Source organism: Nycticebus coucang, chromosome 6 (genome assembly GCF_027406575.1).
Source record: "Nycticebus coucang isolate mNycCou1 chromosome 6, mNycCou1.pri, whole genome shotgun sequence".
NCBI classification, from domain to species: domain Eukaryota; kingdom Metazoa; phylum Chordata; class Mammalia; order Primates; family Lorisidae; genus Nycticebus; species Nycticebus coucang.
Genome location: NC_069785.1, coordinates 37336807 through 37347533, shown reverse-complemented (window position 1 = coordinate 37347533; position 10727 = coordinate 37336807). Strand labels below are relative to the sequence as shown.

Here is a 10727-nt window from a genome sequence, read left to right as displayed (position 1 = left end):
TTCTGGTACAGATGTCTTTGTTATATTGTGTTTTTTTGTCTTTTGGGTATAAACCTAGTAAAAGAATTATAGGATCAAATGGCAGATCTATTTTTAGATCTCTAAGTATTCTCCAAACATCCTTCCAAAAGGAATGTATTAGTGTGCATTCCCACCAGCAGTATACAAGTGTGCCCTTTTATCCACATCCACACCAACATCTCGGGTTTTAGGATTTTGTTATGTGGGCTACTCTTACTGGGATTAGGTGATATCTCAAAGTAGTTTTGATTTGCATTTCTCTGATGATTAAGGATAATGAGCATTTTTTCATGTGTCTGTAGATCGTGTGTCTTTCTTTAGGGAAGTTTCTCTTCAAGTCCTTTGCCCACCCTGATATGGGAATCACTTGTTCTTTACTTGCCAATACGTTTGAGTTCTCTGTGGATTCTGGTTATTAAACCTTTATTGGAGGTATAACCTGCAAATATTTTCTCCCATTCTGAGGACTGTCTGCTTGCTTTACTTACTATGTTCTTGGCTGTGCAGAAGCTTTTTAGTTTGATCAGGTCCCAATAATGTATTTTTGATACTGCTTCAATTGCCTGCGGAGTCCTCCTCATAAAATATTCACCCAGGTCGATTGCTTCAAGAGTTTTCCCTGCACTTTCTTTAAGTATTTTTATAGTTTCATATCTTATGTTTAAACCTTTTATCCAGGGAGAGTCTCTCTTAGTTAATGGTGAAAGGTGTGGGTCCAGTTTCAGTCTTCTACAGGTCACCAGCCAGTTCACCCAGCACCATTTGTTAAATAGGGAATCTTTTCCCCACTGAATGTTTTTAATTGGCTTGTGAAAGATCAAATAACGGCAAGTAGCTGGATTCATCTCTTGATTCTCTGTTCTGTTCCAGACATCTACTTCTCTGTTTTTGTGCCAGTACCATGCTGTTTTGATCACTGTGGATTTATAGTACAGTCTCAGGTCTGGTAGCATGATTCCTCCTGCTTTGTTTTATTTCTGAGTAATGTCTACCAGGGAAAGACCCAACAAGAAAAGAAAATTATGGAGCAATATCACTAATGAATATTGATGCAAAAATACTCAATAAGATCCTAACTAACAGAATCCAACAACACATCAAAAAAATTGTACACCATGACCAAGTGGGATTTATCCCAGGGTCTCAAGGCTGGTTCAGTATACACAAATCTATAAATGTAATTCAGCACATAAATGAACTAAAAAATAAAGACCATATGATTCTCTCAATTGATGCAGAAAAAGATTTTGATAATATCCAGCATCGCTTCATGATCAGAACACTAAAGAAAATTGTTACAGAAGGGACATTTCTTAAACTAATAGAGGCCATCTACAGGAAACCCACAGCCAATATCATATTGAATGGAGTTAAATTGAAATCATTTCCACTTAGATCAGGAACCAGGCAAGGTTTCCCATTTTCTCCCTTGCTCTTTAACATTGTAATGGAAGTTTTAGCCATTGCAATTAGGGAAGAAAAGGCGATCAAGGGTATCCACATAGGGTCAGAAGAGATCAAACTTTCACTCTTTGCAGATGATATGATCATATACCTGGAAAACACCAGGGATTCTACTACAAAACTTTTAGAATTGATCAAGGAATACAGCAATGTCTCAGGCTAACAAAATCAACACCCATAAATCTGTAGCCTTTATATGTACCAACAATAGTCAAGCCAAAAAAAACAGTCAAGGACTCTATTCCTTTCACAGTAGCGCCAAAGAAGATGAAATATTTGGGAGTATACCTAACAAAGGACGTGAAAGATCTCTATAAAGAGAACTATGAAACTTTAAGAAAAGAAATAGCCGAAGATGTTAACAAATGGAAAAACATACCATGCTCACGGCTGGGAAGAATCTACATTGTTAAAATGTCTATACTACCCAAAGCAATATATAATTTTAATGTAATTCCTATTAAAGCTCCATTGTCATATTTTAAAGACTTGAAAAAAATAATACTTCGTTTTATATGGAATCAGTTTGGTGATTTCTTGTAAGAGAGAAGCAGCATACTATTCATTCATTTAATACATATTTATTGAGTACTTACTTCCATATACCTGTCATTGTATAGACATTGGACTTACAATAATGAATTGAAAAAACAAATATTGCATTCATTGATCTTACACGGAGACAAATGGACAAGTAAATCCAACATATAAGATTGAGGGGATAGTGGGAAAGTTGCCTCACTGCTTATAGATATGTTGATTGGATTTTAAGGAATTAACATGATCTGGAATTTTGAACCTCTTATACTGATAGAATTAAACTCATGTTCAGGTTGATAACACCAGTCTTTTTGGTCACATTGGTAAATGGTAGTTATGAGCTTTGAGTGTTTGAAGTGGGGTGGAAAAGGGATAAGTCATCTCTCCAGGAGATAGAGTCAAAGAGTGGTTCAATGAACTGTAAGAAAATTCAGAAGAAAATATTCAGGATGAAGAATGATGCAAAACAAAGGTAGAAGATATAAGTAAAAGGCACAGAAAAAATGAGAAGATCTAGAATACATGTTAGAAAGAGGAGAGTGATAATGTGGGAGGTGAAATATTTGAAAAGGTAATAGTGGAGAACTTTCCAAAATTGATGAAACACCAAAGTATACATCTAAGAAATCTGGTGAACTCCAAGCAAAATAAAAAGAAATTCCTGGGTGGCCCCTGTGGCTCAAGGAGTAGGGCACCGGTCCCATATGCCGGAGGTGGTGGGTTCAGGCCCAGCCCCAGCCAAAAAAAACAAAAGAAAAAGACATTCCTACTTAGGCACATAATGGCAAAACTTCTGGAGAGAAAAGTCAAAGAAAAAAATTGAAAATAGCCGAAGTGAGTTATTAACAGGCTGCTTTCAAAGAAGCAGCAGTTAGAATGAAACCTATCTTTTCAACAGAGTGATCGAATCAAAAGAAAATGGAATCACTTTTTTTGTAATACTAAATGAAAATGACTGTCATCCCAGAATTCTATCCCCAGTAATAATACCCTTTAAGAATAAAAGTGAGGGAATTTCCTGGATGACAATAACTAAAAAAAAATGATACTAGAAGATATGCATTCCAAAGGATAGTAAATGATGTTAAGGCAGAAGAAAATGACCCCAGATGGAATGTCAGAAATCCAGGAAGAGCAAGGAGAAATGAAAAGAGTTAATATATGAGGAAATGTTAGTGAATATTGACTATCTGTAACAATAATATAATGTCTCTTGCAGTTTAAAATATACATAGAATTAACTACAAAACAATACATGTATTTAAGAATATAAAGGTAGTAAATTTAGAAAAAAAATTAAATGAGTAAAAGCCTTTGCATTATACATAAAAGAAGGAAAAGATTCAGATTACTAATAAACTTCATACTTCAAGATAACACGTTATAAGCTTTAGAATAACTACTAAAATGATATAAAGGGGTATAACATGCAATTTAATGAAGGGAAAATGGAATAATGAAAAATTTTTAGGGTGGCACCTGTGGCTCAAGGAGTAGGGCACCGGCCCCATATACCGGGGGTGGCGGGTTCAAGCCTGGCCCTGACCAAAACTGCAATAATAATAATAATTTTTTAAAAGGCAATAGAAGTAGAAGGGGCAAAAGAATAGAGTAAAATTTTGGCATGGAATAAAAAACACAAATCATATGGTATAATCATATATTAAAATCCAATATCTCAGTAATTACATTAAATATAAATGCACCAACTGGTCACTTAAAAGACAAAGGAGTATTAGATTGATTAGAAAGCTGATCTGAGGGCAGTGCCTGTAGCTCAGTGGGTAGGGCACTGGCCCATACACTGAGGTTGGTGGGTTCGAAGCCGGCCCCAGCCTGCTAAACAACAATGACAACTGCAACAAAAAAATAGCCAGGCGTTGTGGCGGACAGCTGTAGTCTCAGCTACTTGGGAGGCTGAGGCAAGAGAACTGCTTAAGCCCAAGAGTTTGAGGTTGCTGTGAGCTGTGATGCCATTGCACTCTACCAAGGGTGACACAGTGAGACTCTGTCTCACAAAAAAAAAAAAAAAGAAAGCTAATGAATCATATCCACTTCGGAAGAGACGCAACTAAAAATTAAGAGTGCAGAAAGACATAATAAAAGAAAGAGAAAACATGCCGTACAAAAGCTAGGCAAGAGAGTTTATGTAGCTCTCTTTATGTTTACCTTCATGAAGATAAAATAAGTTTTTTAGATTAAAAGTGTTATAAAGTACACTAGAAATTTTAAAAGGCTTAATTCACCAGGTACATACACATAACACTTCTTAATTTGTACACATGGAATTACACAGCCTTAAAACATACATAATAGAAATTGACAGAAATAAGGGGAAATAGACAAATCTATAGTCACAGAGATTTTCACATGAAATCATGAAAATGATGCATGAACAAAATGAGAATAGAGAGATAAAAACTATGAAAAAGAGCCAAAAAGAAATTCTGGACCCAAACAGTACAGTAACTGAACCAAAAACTTTACTAGAGTGGTTCAACAGTAGAGTTGATCAAGCAGAAGAAAGAATCAGCAACCTTAAAGTTAGGCTATTTAAGTTGCTTAGGGTAAGAAAAAGGAAAAAAAATGGAAGTATAAAGGACTTATGGGATACCATCAAGCCAACCAATCTATAGGAGTAGAAGAAGATGAAGAAAGGATTAAAGGGAGCAAAGGAAGTAACGTCAGCCCCAACAGCAGAGGATTCTTGCCGTGGCTCCGAGGTGCAGGCGATTCTACAAGATGTCTCACCTGCCTATGAAACTCCTGCGCAAGAAGATCGAGAAGCGGAACCTGAAGTTGCGGCAGGGAAACCTAAAGCTGCAGGGGACCTCAAATGTGAACCTGTCAGAAACTCAAAATGGAGATGAGACCACTGAAGAAACAGTAGGAAGTAGAAAACTTAAAAAATCCTTAAAACAGTCTCTGATAGTGGGCTTTTCAGAAACCCAAAATGGAGACATGTCTGAAGAAACAGTGGAAAATGTAAAAGTTAAAAATCCCCCTAGAAAAGTAAGTCTATCATATTAACCAATGGACAAGCAGCAATGCAGTCTCCCAATTCCGAATCAAAAAAGAAAAAGAAGAAGAGAAAAATGGTGAATGATGCTGGGCCTGACACAAAAAGACCAAAAACTGAAAACCAAGGGGAATCTGAAGAAGAAAGTGCTGAGGCGCATGAAGGGACAAGACAACGCAGGGGAGCCAGATACTGAGGAAGGTGGCAGTGAAGCCCCCAGCCTGCCCATGGGACTGACAGGTGCTTTTGAGGACACTTCATTTGCTTCTTTAACTGATCTTGTCAATGAAAATACTCTGAAGGCAATAAAAGAAATGGGCTTTACAAACATGACTGAAATTCAACATAAAAGTATCAAGCCACTTCTGGAAGGCAGGGATCTTCTAGCAGCTGCAAAAACAGGGAGTGGCAAAATTCTGGCTTTTCTCATCCCTGCAGTGGAACTCATTGTGAAGTTAAAGTTCATGCCCAGGAATGGAACAGGAGTCCTTACTCTCTCACCAACTAGGGAACTGGCCATGCAGACTTTTGGTGTTCTTAAGGAGCTGATAACTCACCATGTGCATACATACGGGTTGGTAATGGGTGGCAGTAACAGATCTGCTGAAGCACAGAAACTCGCTAATGGGATCAACATCATTGTGGCCACCCCAGGTCGTCTCCTGGACCACATGCAGAATACCCCTGGGTTTATGTATAAAAATCTACAGGGTCTGGTTATTGATGAGGCTGATCGAATCTTGGATGTTGGGTTTGAAGAAGAATTAAAGCAGATTATTAAACTTCTGCCAACATGCAGACAGACTATGCTCTTTTCTGCCATACAAACTTGAAAAGTTGAAGATCTAGCAAGGATTTCTCTGAAAAAGGAGCCATTGTATGTGGGTGTTGATGATGATAAAACTAATGCAACAGTGGATGGTCTTGAGCAGGGATATGTGGTTTGTCCCTCTGAAAAGAGATTTCTACTGCTCTTTACATTCCTTAAGAAGAACCGAAAGAAGAAACTAATGGTCTTTTTTTCATCTTGTAAGTCTGTGAAATACCACTACGAGTTGCTGAACTACATTGATTTGCCTGTCTTGGCCATTCATGGGAAGCAGAAGCAAAATAAATGTACAACCACATTCTTCCAGTTCTGCAATGCAGATTCAGAGATTTTATTATGTACAGATGTGGCAGCAAGAGGGCTGGATATTCCTGAAGTCGACTGGATCGTTCAGTACGACCCTCCAGATGACCCTAAGGAATATATTCATCGTGTAGGTAGAACAGCCAGAGGCCTGAATGGGAGAGGGCATGCTCTACTCATTTTACGCCCGGAAGAATTGGGTTTCCTTCGTTACTTGAAGCAATCCAAGGTTCCATTAAGTGAATTTGACTTTTCCTGGTCTAAAATTTCTAACATTCAGTCTCAGCTTGAACAATTGATTGAAAAGAACTACTTTCTTCATAAGTCAGCCCAGGAAGCATATAAGTCATACATTCGAGCCTATGACTCCCATTCTCTGAAACAGATCTTCAATGTTCATAACTTAAATTTGCCTCAAGTTGCTCTGTCCTTTGGTTTCAAGGTGCCTCCTTTTGTTGATCTGAACGTGAACAGCAAGGAAGGCAAGCAAAGAAAGAGAGGAGGTGGCGGCAGATTTGGCTACCAGAAGACCAAGAAGGTTGAGAAGTCAAAAATCTTTAAACACATTAGCAAGAAATCATCTGACAGCAGACAGTTCTCACACTGAAGACACAACTTTCATCTGGAATAGCTTTGTCCTGAAATTAATTTTTTTTTCTTGCTGTAACAAAGGAATTTTTGTAGCCATAGAATTTGGACCTTCGTAACGAGAATATGACCCAGGTTGGAAGCACTGAGCACTGTGATTTTTTTTTCATCAAGTGTCTTTTATTTTGGAGATACAAAACAGACTTTAATTTTTGGTTGCCTAAGAGCAAGGCAAGGAATTTGCCTAAGAGCAAGGCAAGGAATTTCTCTAGTGTTTTTGTGGTGATAATATGCTATTTTAATTTTAAATACACACAAACTTATGTCATTGTTTTAATATAATTTTTTTGTTCCTTCTCAGTTTTTGAAGATTTCTGTGGTGTGGATTTCTGTACTGACTTCTTGTAGAAGGTAACTTAGTGTACTAGGCAGATGATGGTAATGCAAAAATAGTCTCAGGGCCTTTTTTAGTTTTAGTTGTTTCTAGGACCTTCGTGGTATTATGTCTCGTGACCCCTCCTAAAAATGCTGCAGTATATAAGGGCAGAGAGCTTTGAGAAATACCTATGACGCACCTTAGGATAAAGGTACCATCATTTTTATATAGTCTTGATTTTTTAAAAATGAGCCTGTCCCAGTTTCTTTTTTTCTTTTAGAGTAAGAAATATGGGTTATTTGTCATCGTTATTTGAATAGTGTCCCTAGCAGTCATAACGGGTGGGGGAGAAGGAGATTGAGATTTATGAGCTTCATTTACACCAATACTGGTGTAAGACACTGCTGATCTTCATCTGGTAACTTAGCAAATACTTTAAAGAAAAAAAAAAAAAAGAATAGTGACATTCCTCCTCCAGATTTGTTGATTTGAAGGTGGTCTGGGTTTTGGAAAGCCCTTCCAACACAGCAGAGCTCTTAGAAGCCAGGGCCAACTGTCAGTAGACATAAAGCCAAGCCATCACAGTGCTCAGCATCTATCAGTGTTAGTTACTTGGTGAGAAAAATTACCTCTTCCAGATCCATGAAACAAAAAATAAGATCTGTAGTGAAGACTGAAAATGAACAGTGGTCAGAAAAAAATAGCTATGTCAGTCAGATGGGTATTTTGTTATAGGCGCACTTCATTTCTATTATGTTAGAGTAGTGCATAAGTACAAAACAGTTAACAGTTCAAAACTCAAAGCCAAAATTGCCAGCATCATTTTGCTATTGTGCAAGTTAATATTTGTAGAGTCTCAGTAAATGTAGGTACATGGAGAACATCAAATGGAGGAAGCAGTCTGATAGTTAACATTCCAGCACAAGAAGAACAGCGCCCCCCTCTGGGCTTGACTGCTGCCATTGGCCGCAGGCTTCCTGGGTTCGAGCCTTGACTCCTGGGCTCCTGGCTTGTTTTCTTAGATTCCTAACTCATAACTGTCTCTAGTATCATGCTTTCCTTTTTTGTTCAGAAATAATTATGTTTTTAAAAATATACAAAGGGAACAATATTTAATCAATGAACAGAAGTAAATACTGTTGGTATTTGGTATGTAACCTTCCAGTTTTTTCTGGGCATGTTAATACGCATTTTTAATTTTTTTATCAAGAGAAATTATCTTCTGCCTACTACTTGTAACCAGATTGTTTTATAACATGTCATTTTCCTGTGTCATTAAATACCATTAATCGTAAAAAAAAAAAAAAAAGAAAGGATTAAAGGGCTTATTTGGAAAAATACTTGGTGAAAAATTCTAAATCTGAATAATGAAGCAGATATTTAAATTTAAGATCAAAGGACTGTGAAAATAGGATAAACCCAGAGGTCCACACTGAGATATTATAATCAAACTGTCAAAAGCCAGAGAGTGACAAAAAGGAGATCCCAGTTTATATACCCTACAGTAATAATTTGGCAACCATTTGCCAACAAAAATGCCTCTGTGGGAGCTTTGGCATCCAGGTAGGAGGTTGCAGAACCCCAGCGAAACCCAAGACCAAAGAGGGCCACTTTGACAAAGCCAGCCTATGCCCCAGAGGCAGGCTCACTAACCTTGACCTCAGCTACAAATCAGAAACAACCCTTTTCCCCTATGGTCTCGGCTTCAGCCCTGCTTGGTCTCAGTCCTGTAACTGGTCCCATTGTTCCAGGGGAAGAATCATGCAGTTTCATATCCTCAGTAAAAGGCTGTAGGGAAACTCATTTCTGGCTGTAGGTCCTGAAGCAGACCTATAGCTTAGCTCCAGCCCTGCTTTACTGTTATCTGAGTACAGTCCTGCCCCCCTAAGGACCTGATGGGAGATGCATCTATTCCCCCAGTGGTAAGCCTCCTGACATCAGACCTAATTAGGGACACTCCAGCAGCCCTATGACTCAACTCCTTCCTGCATCTACCATGGTCTGGGAGCAGTCCTGCCTATGCAGATACCAAGTAGGGGCTACCACATTGAACCCCACTTTTATCATCAAAAATGGTCTCAGACCCATTTCCAACTCTACTTGACCATGACTCCAGAGGCAATCTCATCTACTTGGAGTCCAGCCAGGGATCATACCCTCTTATGTCCCCAGTAACTGGCCTTCTGCAAGCCCAGCATCATCCATGTGACACATCTCTAGGACCTCTCAACTGTGACCTTAGAGGGTAGTTCCATCACTCTAGGAATCTATCAGGAGTTCTGTACCTGCTGAAACCAGTCTCTTAAAAACTAGAAGAGTTGTTTTCTCCTTCACATATGCAGACAGCAATGTAAAGCTACATGGATTACAAAGAATTTTAGCCAAAGATAAGATCAGGAACAAGGCAAGCATACCCTCTCTTCCCACTCTATTCAACATAGTACTGGAAATTAGCAAAATTAAGCAAGCAAAAGTTATAAAAGACATTACACCAGAAAAGCAGACATAAGCAGAATGAGAGGAAAGTAGTGGACTAAAGGTTAACCTGCGTGTACACCACTCTCAAGGAGACAAAATTACAGTCAGATGCCTTCCTACAGATGGCAGTGGCTCACTGCCTATAATCCTAGCACTCTAGGAGTCCAAGGCAGGTGAATTGCCTGAGCTCAGGAGTTCAAGACCAGCCTGAGCAAGAGCGAGACCTCACCTCTTAAAAAAAAAAAGAGAGAGAAAAGCCAGGTATTGTAGCAGGTGCCTTTAGTTGCAGCTACTTGGTAGGCTGAGGCAAGAGAATGGCTTGAGCCCAAGACTTTGAGGTTGCTGTGAGCTGTGATGCCATAGCACTCTACCAAGGGCAATGAAGTGAAACTCTCTCTCAAAAAAAAAAAAAAAATTATAAAACCCTGAAGAGGCAACACAGAACATTCAGAGTGAAGGAGGTGATGGAGCAGTTCATTCAGGAAGATTGAATTGCCTGTTATGTGGGAAGGCATTCGCATGTGGGGAAGGTCAGGAGGATAGAGCCCCGAAATGCCCTGTAATCACTGAGAGGGCTCCCTCCACCACTGCAGATATCTGGACTGATAGGGAAACTGCTTAGAGTCTAGGCAGAGACATTGCACCAGACAGCAAGTGCAGCAGGGATCTGGTGGATGCAAATCCCATGTTTCTGCAGCTTATGCCAGCTCTCCGGTACATGGTCAGGTTGATAGGGACCCAGCTTTGCAGCAGTAGCCTTTGCATAGCCCCTACCAGGCTGGGGGTAGAAGAGGAAGAGCAAATATCCCACAGTAACCTTCACATTGCTCCCGCCAGGTTGGGGAAGCAGTGGGCAGAATGGACATTCTTCTGTGTGTGCCCTGTGACTGGGAGCCAAGCACCCTTTCCCCCAGTGTGGAATATGAGAGGGTAACTGACGTGCTACAGGCAGCACTTAGGAAACCTTGAGTGACTGCCTCCGTGAGACCTAGGCAGGGGGAGAACCCTATCCATCTAGCACCCCTGGCCCTCCCCAGGCTGCTGGAATCGAACCCCACCTGCATGACTTGGTATCTGAAGTTCCCACACCAGTGGAACAGCACCCCCAC

The 10727-nt window shown here is 39.5% G+C and overlaps 1 pseudogene across 1 annotated transcript; it reads left to right on the top strand.

Moving 5' to 3' along the window:
* Positions 1-4257: 4257 nt before the first annotated feature.
* On the top strand, positions 4258-7598 carry LOC128588898 (ATP-dependent RNA helicase DDX18-like; annotated as a pseudogene). Its single transcript, XR_008380817.1, has one exon. The product of XR_008380817.1 is annotated as an ATP-dependent RNA helicase DDX18-like (transcript).
* The last annotated feature ends 3129 nt before the right edge of the window (positions 7599-10727 follow it).